The sequence below is a fragment of the Clarias gariepinus genome, chromosome 9, assembly GCF_024256425.1.
Source record: "Clarias gariepinus isolate MV-2021 ecotype Netherlands chromosome 9, CGAR_prim_01v2, whole genome shotgun sequence".
NCBI classification, from domain to species: domain Eukaryota; kingdom Metazoa; phylum Chordata; class Actinopteri; order Siluriformes; family Clariidae; genus Clarias; species Clarias gariepinus.
Window position 1 is genome coordinate 4,568,328 of NC_071108.1, and position 13,092 is coordinate 4,581,419.

The window sequence follows — 13,092 nt, forward strand, 5'->3', positions numbered from 1 at the left end:
TTTACTATTATTTGAAAAAATTACTGTAAATATAAGTAATATGTTATAAGCAGGACTTTATTAACATGGCATAACCATGGTTTTTCACAATCCTCTGGGTTACATGCAGCAAACTAACAAGTTGCACTGATAGTTTCACAAATTGCCATCCACTAGCTCCCTATCTTTGGATGTAAGAGTAGGGTAAAAAATTTCCTTTAATTGTTTCCTTATGTTTCACTATTTCCTCTGCAAGTAAACGCTCTTATTTTCTTCCCAGTTTTCCACTATTTAAAACTACAAAATCCTGTCAAAACTATAACATTCACTATAATTTCCATCCTTCTGTGTGGCTATCTGTTTTAAAAACAGTGACACACGCTTTCCTAAGAGCAGTCCTAATCCTTGCTGAAAGTAAGAGTAGGAAGCTTTTAAAATAAATTGTATTCCCTACTCTGAGCTCAGAATGTTTTAAGTCCTAAATTAACTTCCTAGAAGTTAATCACATTTATAGGAGTGATTCTAATACAGTAAATACAGGCCCTGATCACCAGGCTTTTTAATCAATAATTAAACCCACCACAACTGTTTAAACACACCATGATTATTAAAATTAATTACAGAACATTCAGTCATCATTAAGCCTCCACATGGTTAGGAGTGTGTGATGTGTTGACATTAAAGCTGTTATACTTGTTTTGTAAGCATGAGCTGGTGAATCAGGCTATTTTTGATTAAAGCAGCAGCTCTCCCGGATCCTGGTGACATTAAACACTGAAGCATAGCTGAGACTTGTGCAGGAAGTGTTTAAGGGTCAATTTACTGAAGCAGAACTGCTTTAGACTTTACTTTATATTAAAGATAAAGGTGCATGTAAGATCAGTAAATGTTTATTTGGTCTTTAGCCAAAATATGCCAGCGGTTTAAAATAGAATAATTAAAAATGACATGGTTAGGCGGCATGCTGTGGAATTCAGCAATGAAGCACGATTACTGACATGTTATGATGTAAACCAAACCACACAAACTAGACAACGTGGCCTCTCTGTGCTAAATGGTTCATAAGGGAATTTATTGTTACACCCAGATTTGGAGGCTTAACACTGGGTGGGCTCTTGGTATGGTTATGTTTCATAGACACAATGCCTTTTAACAAGAAAACATGTCTGCAACAGAGAAGAGAAAATAGAATAATAAGATAAATTATACTACAAAAACTGGTGAATGAAAGAAGGAGGAATATTCAGAAGAAGGAATCTATTAATTAGCTAAAGGCTTGAAAATAATATAAACTCTTCTTAAACTAACACAGAAATAAAAGATCTTTTGGAAAAAATGTCTCGGGTTACTTTGCTGTAACCCTGTTCCCTGAAAAAGCGGGAACGAGATGCTGCGTGAAAACGCTATGGGAACATTTTTCTGTGTTGCCGGTTGAGAAGCATGTGTGTATCAAACACGCCAAATTTTGGCACACATAACCTCGGTCAGTTGACGTCATTTGATGGAGCAGACCTGCAGATTATAAATAGGAGTGAACCGGAAACATTCCTCAGGTCAATTTTGTCTGAATGGACGTCCAGTCACGCAAGCAGTGCGGCATTGGAGCCCTCGTTCCCGCTTTTTTTTTGGTAGAAGAGAGCCTACGCCGTGGTAAAAAGAACGTTTTGAGTGTTGACAAATAAAGAGGCTACACGCCAGTTCATACATTTAATTCCAATGTGTTTATTTAACAAACACCACATGGTACCAGGAGTATACTGTCTTTTGATGCAACAGAGATGGATGCTGTTAAAACACCGGAATCTTTGAAACTCACCGGTAATGTAGATAGCAGCTGGCGGACATTTAAGCAGCAATTCGTGCTTTACATACAAGCAGTTGGCCTCGATGGTGAACAAGATTCACGGAAAATAGCGTTGCTCCTGACAGTAGCTGGACCTCAAGCAATTGAAGTATACAATACTTTTACATACGTGAATCCAAGGAAATATGAGGTATAAAGATGAGGTTATAAAGAAATTTGATAAGTACTGCTTACCAAAGAAAAATTAAACATATGAGAGGTATGTGTTTTGCTCACGTACTCAGTCACAGGGTGAAAGTTTTGATTTTTTTTTTTATTTGAAACTAAAGGCACAAAGATGCAACTTCGGAATCTTGACTGAATCAATGATCAGAGATCAAATTGTCTTTGGAATTTTTGACAAGAAAATAAAAGATAGATTGTTTAGAGAAACTGAGTTAACATTGGATGGTGCTGTCAAGATTTTCCATGCAAGCGAACTTGCTTTGATGCATTCTAAAACTTTCGGTGGAAAAAAAAGTACTTCTGTTGCTGACAGTCCAGTAGTTGGCGCTGTTACTCACAAAACGAAAAGATGGAGTCAAAAACCCACTTCGCAATTAAGCACAGATTCTTTTAGCTGTAAAAGATGTGGTTCAAAGCATTCAACCTAAACAATGCCCAGCATTTGGAAAACAATGTGCAAAATGCAAAGGCATGAATCATTTTGCTAAGCAATGTTTTTCAAAGAAAAAAGCAAAGCAATCAACAAATGTTCACGTTGTGGAAGAGACTGAATTGTCAGACACTTTCTTTGTGGGCATGATCAGTAGTGATGCAGAAACAGTACAGCAAGAGTATGAAACAAAAGAAAGAAATTATTCTGATATGAACTGTGTGTCTAAGGACAAATAGATCGTGTCGCTGCAGGTCAATAAAACTATTGTGCTGTTTAAACTTGATACAGGAGCAAAGGCCAATCTCATAAGCACAAGTGACTTAAAGGAAATAAAAATTAAGCCCCACATAAAAAGAAACCATGTGTCGTTTAAAACCTATGGTTAAAACACAGTGGTGGAAGAGAGCCTACGCCATGGTAAAAAGAACGTTTTGAGTGATGACAAATAAAGAGGCTACACGCCAGTTCATACACTTAATTCCAAGAGTGTTTATTCAACAAACACCACAGTTACAGCCAAGTAACCCGAGACGTTCCCTTTCAAAAGCTACACTCGATGCTGCGTGAAAACGCTATGGGAACGAGAATACCAACACCGCCGCACTGAAAATGTCTGGACCCCCAAGGTTGTGTAGCATGTGCGCACAAAGGCCAAGGAGGTCTCAGAGCTAGCTCTGGGAGGCTGACTCGAGGACCCATGAGCCCGGAGTAGCATGAACATCCAGAATATAAAATCTGACAAATGTGTGCGGAGAGGACCGCATGACAGACTTACTGCAGGGGGACACCTCTTGCCAGCGCAATAAAAGAGGCAATTCTCCTGGTTAGATGAGCCCTGATTCCTAGAGGCAAAGTGAGACCACGCGCCTCATAGGCTAGGGTAATAGCATCTCTCACCTTATGTGACAACTTGTAGTGGCGTCCCCACCACGGTTGCGGTCCCCTTAGCATATGAAAAGCTGCTCTGACTTACAGTATGCCACTGGCTAATGCGGTGGACGTAAATCTGAAGAGCACGTACTGGGCACAGTAAGTAAAGTCTTTCCTGCTCCGGAGCTGTAAAAGGTGGAGGACAGAATGCTTCGAGAACAACTGGGTGCATGGTTGAGAATGGAACTTTCAGAAGATAGTTTGGGTGAGGATGCAGAATAGCTTTGAGCAGCCCAGGGGCAAAGTCTAGCAAGATGGAGAGACTGAGGAGGCCTGCAGAACTCCAATTCTCTTTAGGGAAGTAACAGCCATGAGAAAAACCATCTCAAGAGTCAAAAACCTAACAGGCGCTGACTCTAGTGGTTCGAAAGGGGTGTCAATCAGACCTTCGAGCACAATAGATAAGTCCCCAGAAGGGACAGTGGCTCTAGTGGGCGGCCTTAACCGTTTAGCTCCATAAATAAAACGGCAACTAAAGGGTGCTTTTCCACAGAAACCCTGTCAGTCAGAACATGACAAGCCGAATTAGTAGGGCTAGAAGTAGGGCATAAGCCCGAGGACAACTTTTCTTGGCTAGGAGGGAGCCCTAGCACTTAAAATAGTTTCAGTTACACTGGCTGGTTAAGACCAGTATCTTTTAATTGTGAAGATGTGAAGGTTCCAGAGCTCGGGACGGGGATGAAATATTGTACCCTAAGCCTGAGACAGAAGATCCCTCCTCACTGGAATCACCCACGGTGAGCTGTCAAGGAGAGATATTAGATCCGAGAACCACACTCTGGTCAGCCAACGGAGCGCTATCAGTCAGAGGCGCAAACCCTGTTGACGACCCTCGCAAAGGCTCCCGGGAGCAGAGCTATCAGGGAAATGCATAAAGGCGTAATCTGGGCCACGTATGGGCCAAGGTGTCCAGACACAGGGGAGCGGGAAGAGTCAGAGAGTAGTAAAGGGAACATTTGCTGTTTCCTGCGAGGCAAAGAGGTAGATTTCTGCTACATGAAATCTCTTCCAGATTGATTGACTACTTTGGGGTGGGGTTTCCATTCCCCGTGTCACAGAGCTTGACTGGACAGCAAATCTGCTTCCACATTATATGCCCTGGAATGTAAATCGCCCTGAGGGACAGGAACTTGCCCAAAGCAGAACCTGGTGCGGTAGCTTATCCAAGCGGCGCAAGCACAGTCCGTCCTGGCGATTTATATATGAGACTACTGTAGTGTGGCCGGAAATAGAGCCATCATTTCGAGGCAATTGATGTGCCACACGAGAAGATAACCTCTCCAGCTCCCCAGGGCTGGACGGCCATCTAAGACCGACCCCAGCTCGTGAGGGAAGCGTCTGTCGTTAGCATCTTGCGACAACAAGATGGACTTAGAGTGGGAACCAAAGTCAGAAACCCAGGGTCTGAACCACATAGAAAGGGTACAAAGCCCCTGGAGTGTAACCTTTATTGGGGATTGGCCCTGTAGTGAAATCCCCTGGTTCTTAGCCACAATTGAGATGCTCTAAGTGCAGAAGGCGCAACGGTATCACCGTGGATGCAGCTGCTGTGAGAGCTAAAGATCTCTAAAAGTGATGAACAGTCACTTTCTGGTCTAGCTTGTGTTCCTTGAGGGTGTTGAGAATTTATTCAACATGAGCGGGAGACAGCTGTGCCCACCTTATGATCGAATCCCATTATTCTATATAAAAGTATGCGTTTTTTAGATCAATTGTCACAATCAATCCCTTAGTGGGGTTTGAGATCAATGACTTTGACAGTCAACATTTTAAAGCTGTATTTATTTATTTTTAGATAGCGAATGGCGTACGGCTGATCTACGCACGCCGTGATCCCCCCTCCTTTTCCTTCCGGAAAGGCGTGTCAAGTTTTTACAGTAAACACGCCGATTCAAGCCCTATTTATTTATTTACCTGGTTCCACTACTAGATGGCCCTTCGTTCTCAAGAATACGTTAACACAAGCCAGCAATTTAGCTGCGCTGGAGTTGCAATCATGTGATTTTCCAACCCTCCCCCGCCGAACTGACGCTACCAAACTGCACTACAGAGATGAAGATGGCGGCTCAATGGACTAGTCGCGGTAAGTGGTGTTTTGTTTTATAAAATTTGTTTGGGATTAGTTTTCAGTTTATTTCCCAGTTTATTTTTTTATTGGCCGTTTTGAAAATTACTGGCAGCACCAGCAGCACCTTCAATACTCAGTAAGTTATAGTTTGGCTTCAGAGATGAACTAATGCTCATATAATGCTTAACTTATTTGTATAAAAAGCGCATTAAGTAAATTCTCGGTTAATTTAATGCAGACAATAATACAGACAGACCGGGGTTAACGCAAACAAAGTTCACTGGTTAAAGTTAGCACAGGCAGTTTATTTACATTACAGAATTCCTAAAATAGTATTTTACACACACTGGTGTAGGTTTACTAATATCTTTTATTTTTATTACAACTAGATATTCTGTAAAGTTTATTTATTTTTGTTTTCACTAAATTCTCCTGTTGTCTTTAATCAGAGCTCCGCTGTGGAGGATTGGGGGGTCAGACGGATGACGGTTGGCCTTTTGGAGCTACTGGAGGAGCCTGAACAAGCTGTTGAGGGAGGTGTAGGAGGGATGACGTCACAGTGCAACAGCTTTAGAATGATGTTTGGTCAGGTCTACAGTATATTTTGAACATAGAATTGCAAAACGTCTGATACTTTAGGGGGGGACACAAAGAATCAAACTGTTACATCTTTAATATTTTTTAAAATTGATATTTTAATATAAAAGAACCAGATAGAGACTGATAAGCAGCTGGTGTTATTTTAATGACCTTTAAGCAAAAATACAACATGTATTCACCTGTTTTATACAAATTACTGTTTTAGCTTTGACTAGTTTTGAAAGAATAAATTTTATTTTTAAAGTCATGTGTGCGTGTTTTAATTGTTGGGGGATTGTTTGGGTATTTTAAAATGCATGTACTTCAATGGGCAAAAAATGGGAGACGACGTTGTTTTAAGTTATTATTATTATTATTATTATTATTATTATTAATATTATTAATATTATTACTGCTCATAGAAACAAATAAAAACAACAGTTAAACATCATGTCGCTCTGCCAATCCGCGACGTGCTGAAAGTATTTGAGGCCTTGAATTCAGTGTGTGTGTGTGCGCCTTGCCAGCGTACCTTGTGTTTCAATGGGTTCAACCTTACGTGTTTGAATTTAGTAGTTTCCGGTTGTTTATTGTATTTTATTGGATTGTTTATTATTTGTTGTGTGATTAAAATTTCTCTATAGACTTCTATCGAACTATGTGTGTGTTTACACTGAATGTGTTGGAGTTTGGTTTAGTCTACTACATGGCAAGTTCAACCCCATCATTAGGAAGCATGTTGGTGCTATGCTTTATATTTTACAACTAAATTAGTCAGTAGTTAGTTTAGGTTGAGTGTTACGCCACCCTTGTACTTTTGTTCCTTATTTTAAAGAAATCAGCGTTGCATGCGCTGAAGATTCCGGGTTTATTTTGTATTTCTTTTCTGTTAGTTAGTTAGTTAGTTCAGGATTGAGTCATAAGGGTTTTTTTTTTATATATATATATATATATATATATATATATATATATTTTGAAAAGCAACCTTTCACTGCAATTACAGCTGCAATTTTTTTTTTGGAGTATGTCTATACCAACTTTGCACATCTAGAGAGTGAATCTTTTTCCCATTCTCCTTTGCAAAATAGCTCAAGCTCAGTCAGATTGGATGAAGAGTATCTGTGAACAGCAATTTTCAAGTCTTGCCACAGATTTTTCAATTAAATTTAGATCTGGACTTTAACTGGGCCATTCTAAAACATGAATGTGCTTGGATCTAAACGATTCTATTGTAGCTCTGGCTAAACATCTGGCTGTATGTTGTCCTGCTGGAAGGTGAACCTCTGGTTGTTGTATGGTAATTCTGTGGACAGATTTTTCCACCTGAGTTGTGGATCTCAGCAGCTCCTCCAGAGTTACCATGGGCCTCTTGGCTAGTTCTCTGATTTACGCTCTTCTTGCCCGGCATGCCAGTTTAGGTTGACGGACTTTTTCCATTTTTGGAAGATAGATTGAATACTGTAGCACGTGAGATGATCAAAGGTTGGGATATTTTTTAATAACCTAACCCTGCTTTAAACTCCTCCAAAACTTTATTTCTGACCTGTCTATTGTGTTCCTTGGGCTTCTTGATGCTGTTTGTTCACTAATGTTCTCTAAAAAACCTCTAAGGGCTTCACAGAACAGCTGTATTCATACTAAGATTAAATTACACAGAGGTGGACTCTCTTTACTAATTATGTGACTAATTAGGTGGCAATTGTTTCCACTCAATTTCAGTTAGGGGTATCAGAGTAGAGAGGGCTGAATACAAATGCCCACCACACTTTTCAGATTTTTATTTGTAAACAATTTTGAAAACTATTTATAATTTTCCTTCCACTACACATTTATGTGTCACTTTATGCTGGTCTATCACATCAAATCTCAAAAACATACATTTTCATTTGTGGCTGTAACGTGACAAAATGTGGAAAAGTTCAAAGGGTATGAATACTTTTGCATGGCACTGTAAAAATCTAGAAATTTTGTTTACAGAATTTTTTTATAGTATGCTTTGTTTGTTTAAACCATCTCGTAGTATATGGCGACTTTGTCGTAACATTTAATTATTAACATTTTATTATTACAGTGTGTCATACTGGCACATGATATTTTAAACTTTCTTTTACAATTTAAAAACAACTGTGGATGGTTTCTTTGGTTTTTAATCATGACTTTATTATGACTAATGTGTAAGGTCAGGTCATGTTTCGCTCTCCTCAGGACTGCTAATAGAAATGAATTGTTGATGAAGCAGACGAGCAGTCTAAAGTCAGAGAATCTCTGGAAGGACGATCTTCTCAAACTCCCAGTCCAACACACACACACACACACACACACACACGGATGCAAACACAAGTCGTGCTTACTGTATAAGCATAGCTTTTATGCAGATGGCAGAGAAACTGTATTATATTGTGGTTTGTTTGTGTGTGCTTTCCCCATTGGTGGGTTTCCCTGACACTTCAATAAACCAAGCATCTAAGCCAAGTATTTCCAGACGTCTCGCATTCTGCGGCAGGTACTGTTACTCTTCAGTACTGATATTAGCAACAAAATAATGTTACCAGAGAATCAAGTTAAAACAATTTCATTAAAGATTTCATGCAAGAATTAAAGTAAAGTGTGTAAAATTTAACCTGCATAGTGCTTTTTATCATGTTACCTAAGAAAGTTTCCTACTGCAGCGTCACATCATGTAGGCTGATCCCCATCACCAAGGTGAACTACACTTGGAAAAAGAAGTCCTACAATTACGTTGTGTTTGGGTGTACACTGACAACTACCCGGCCATGTGCTGCTGTTCTGTGATGTAATCTTATAATTTTGAATTTTTCCAAGAAAAAACACCAAATGACACAGAATATTGATCGTCTTTATGCTAATATAGTCTGTTATTGATGTTTGTAGTATGCATATGATAAACACTTGTTATTCGTTTGCTTATATTCGCTAAACTCAACTTATCTTTATGCTGTGCTTATTTACGCCATTTAAAGAGGTCCAATTATGTCACTTTAAGGTTGCTAATATTGCCTAATGAGGTTTACATGTATGCAAGGTCAAAAAACACTTTAGTTTTTTCTCTAAAAATAGATTTAATTTTTACCGCCTTTTTAAATGATTCGTAAACGACTCGTGTGAAGCAGTTGGAAGATTCAGTCTGTCTAAACCCCTCCTTTCCGTGAGGCCTCACTGCTGTGATTGGTCAGATGGTGCGGTGATTTATGACTGGACTACCGCTACAGCGTGTGTCGGAAAACAAAACGCCCATGACCATAACTGAACGACGGCTCTGGAGACCCGTCAATACATAGAAAAGATGGCGTCGGTTTTATCGTGTAACGACCAGCTAATTTTATATTAACTGTGGCTACAAAAATTGAGAGGTCTTTTATCTTTGTGTCGGTGTTGCATTAAAGGCCAGTGAGCAAAAAGGACAAACACAAACAAGTAGATAAAGCAAACGTGTATTATACAAAACTAAATAAAGTAAACAAAAAAGGTGCACCACAACCAAACAAAGATATAAACAATATTTACAAACTATATATAATAAACAGTATGTGTATGTGTGCAAGTGAGGGGAAAATGTTCAAAGTCCGTGTTTATTGTATGTGTATTATCCGAGTGTACCGAGTATGGTTCGGTCTCACCGGGGTTAAGATGAGAAAGGTGAGAAATCCATAGAATATGTATTATTCTTGTATGTCCAGTCAAAGATAATCCGGTTAAAAAAATCTTCGAAAGAAAATGATCCACAACAATCTCTCCTTTCGTCCAAACAAATAACTTCAGCGCTATTCCACCATTACTACTACTCCCCCTCTTCGCCTCTACAGCAAACCCAGAGGAAAAAATGCTTCCGCACACGTGAAGTGCGCATGTGCCTCGCCACTTTACGAGTTTTAAGTTCAGTTTTGGTGAATGGTGAAGAATAAACAGTTAATAAGGGAATTTTGTTTGCTCACGTTTTTATTGTTTTTATATATTAAAAAGTGATTAAGCGAACCTGGCATGAATGCTCGGTCACATTAACAAGAGTGTGGTGACGTTAATTGTAAGATGTTCGTGACGTAGAACGTAGGCGGGCAAGTTGTTCGTGGCGTAGAATGTGGGCAGGCACATTGTTCGCGACATCATGCAAATATGTTACGGAGTGACGTGGATCCGTAACAGAGTAAAAATAGATTTGCTAACGACTTGTTTAGGCGAATGTGAGCCGATTTTTTTTAAAAGACAAAAACTCCATTTATCGTGCACTGTCAGCGTCACAAATAGTGCAGATAGTTTATGTTTACATACAGCTACATGACACACATGAAAGATAATATTTGAAAAAGCATAATAGGACCTCTTTAAAGAAGAACATTTCTATAACTCTTGTTTTTTTCTGTTGCATTTGAAACAACATTGAAAGCAGCAGTTGTTTTTTAAATAATTCAAACAATGTTGAATTATTTGATCTATACTGGGCTTTCAAAATTATTTCTCATCACTTCTTTATCAGATGCATTTAGGTTTAGAGTCAAACTATATATAACCATTTTATTTTTCGATGACATAATTTGTCATTGTAGTAGTGTTTTTTGGTACTTTCCCTTAACTATATGCTGTAATATATCATTTGTAAAACTTGCTGCTCTTTATATCCCTGGATGTTTATAGAACATGAAAATGTCTCCTTCCACTGGGATGTAGTAGAAGGTGTACCTGATGCCGTATGTATTTACTTTGTGTTTACTTATGACATTAGCTTAAGACTTACAGTATATACAGTTCAGCACCTCTTTGTTCTGTGAATAAACCAGAAAACAGTGCGTGGAGTTTGTTCTCGCTGTGCTTGGTGGGATTTTTTCTGGGTATTCTGGTTACCTCCTACAGTACAAAGACATGCAGATTAGGCTAATTTGAATTTCCAAATTGCCCATAGTGTGTGTGTGTGTGTGTGTGTGTGTGTGCTTGTGCCCTGCGATGGAATGGCACCTCCACCAGGATGTATTCCACCTAGTGGCCCAATGACTTTAAACAGGATAAGCCTTATAGAGAATGAGTGAGTGAGATTATAGTGCAATGTTTCATGCTCTCTCGTGTGAAATATGAACACAGACTTGTTTTTATTTACTGTAAAATGAATCAAATTATAACCAGTAATTTTTGTAAATTAAATATACTTTAATCTGACAATATATTAAATATTACACATACAGTTATATGTTTTTTTTAATAGATATATGGCATTATCCATTATTTTCTAATGAACAGATGAGGGACTTTAAAATTATATCTTAAATTGTATTTAAAATACATCCAAATACATCTACAGTAGATGTTATTGCAAAACACTGATTTGTTCCCAGCACTGCTCTGTGCAAGTAAGAACAGACTTAGGTTTTTGGGTTTGGTGTCTTATGCCTAAAAATAAAAAGGTTCCATGTGTGTTAGAGGGAAGTATTTTTTGTTTATATAAGTAGGGCCAGGGGTAGCTCAGTGGATAAGGCATTCGGAAGGTTCGGAAGATTCAAACCCCACAACCACCAAGTTGCCTCTGTTGGGCCCTTGAGCAAGGCCCTTAACCCTCAACTGCTCAGATGTATAATGAGATAAAAATGTTAGTCACTCTGGATTAGAGCATCTGCTAAATGTTAATGTGTGTTGATTAAAATAAGGTTTTTAAAAATATTCACTGTTGCAAAGCAGTTTTACAGAAATCCAGATGGAGATTTATATTTATCCCGACTTCTCAGTGGTGAAGAAAGAATCTCCCCAGAACATCACCCCCTTTCTTCTGCAACATGGCATGATGGCTGTGTGATACTGCATACTGTAGCGTGATTATAAATCGTTACAGTATTGAAGTGGAGAAGTGTAAGGGCAATCTGTACTAAGAATGTCGTGTATGAGCAGATAAAGGTGAATAAAAGTGCTAGGACGGGCACAGGACACGTATGTAAATAAAGTGTGTGCAAGTGTGTATGTGAAAAACATAAAAACCACACACTGGTGGCTGCAAATAGGAAGTGAGAGCTGTTTTGGTTTTAGCATCTGTTTAGATTGGTCCAACGTGTGCAAATCAATTCTACACTTGGTTGTTGCGGTTGTCTGATGCTTTTAGGGGGTTAAATACTTGAATTATGTGAGTATTTTTAGATATGAAAATGCATTACATCTTGCATACATTTCCGAGGCAAAAAAATCCTCTCCATCGTTTTATCTTTAAACCATCAAAATATAATTGTAATACTAAAGGTTTTTTCAATGACCCTATATGATACAGTACATCCATCAAACATGCACGGTTAAGCTCCACCCAATCAGTTCAGTTAGAAGGTTTCTAATCAAGTTTATTACTGGTGAAAAATACTATTAAAATCACACCAGTTTGTCCCATTGCCGTCTCATCCAACACAAAGCGTTTAGCGTACTGTAGTGGTGAAAGTAACAATGAGCGCCCCAAAAAGTTTAATATGCTGAAGTCAACTTTACTTAAGGTCAAGTAAAGTCTTCTTCGCCTCCCTAGTAGAAAATCACTTTATGAATTTTTATTTAAATTCTAATATCTTCATCTTTAAAAAAGGCATGTTGATGTTATATAATAATGTTAACATAGCTACTGTAAAAGGGGAAGATTTTTTGTTTTCTCACACTCAATCAGAGTTTCATTTAATGTAATCACAGAGAGAACATTTATTCTCTACCTCCAAATATTTAGATAAAACTGAGTTTACCGGGTAAATCTTGTGGAGAATCTTACAATGAATTGTAATGGGGGTAGCTCTCATTAATAGATTACTGAAGTCTACAGAGGGTGAGGAACTGCTCGTATGTCAACAGATTGCCAGATTTGTTGAACAAAGAAAGAATGTAAGAAATGTTATTGTCGAACCATCTGGGGAGGAGGGAGATTTATTACGAACCATAATTAGTTCATTGTTCCAAATGGGCATTTTGTGAGGAGAGAAGTTGGGAGAAAAACATAGTTTCCAGGCAAGTGTGTATGTGAGTGTGCGAGAGAGAGAGTTTACTGTACCGAGCTTCCTTTACACACTGGAGAGAGAGATAGAGAGTGTGTGTGTGTGTGTGTGTGAGAGA

At 38.6% G+C, this 13,092-nt stretch overlaps 1 protein-coding gene across 1 annotated transcript in view; it reads left to right on the forward strand.

Moving 5' to 3' along the window:
• Window positions 1–13,092, forward strand: part of LOC128530693 (protein SSUH2 homolog) — a 73,982-nt gene that overhangs the window by 46,766 nt on the left and 14,124 nt on the right. The gene's annotated exons all lie outside the window — the stretch shown is intronic.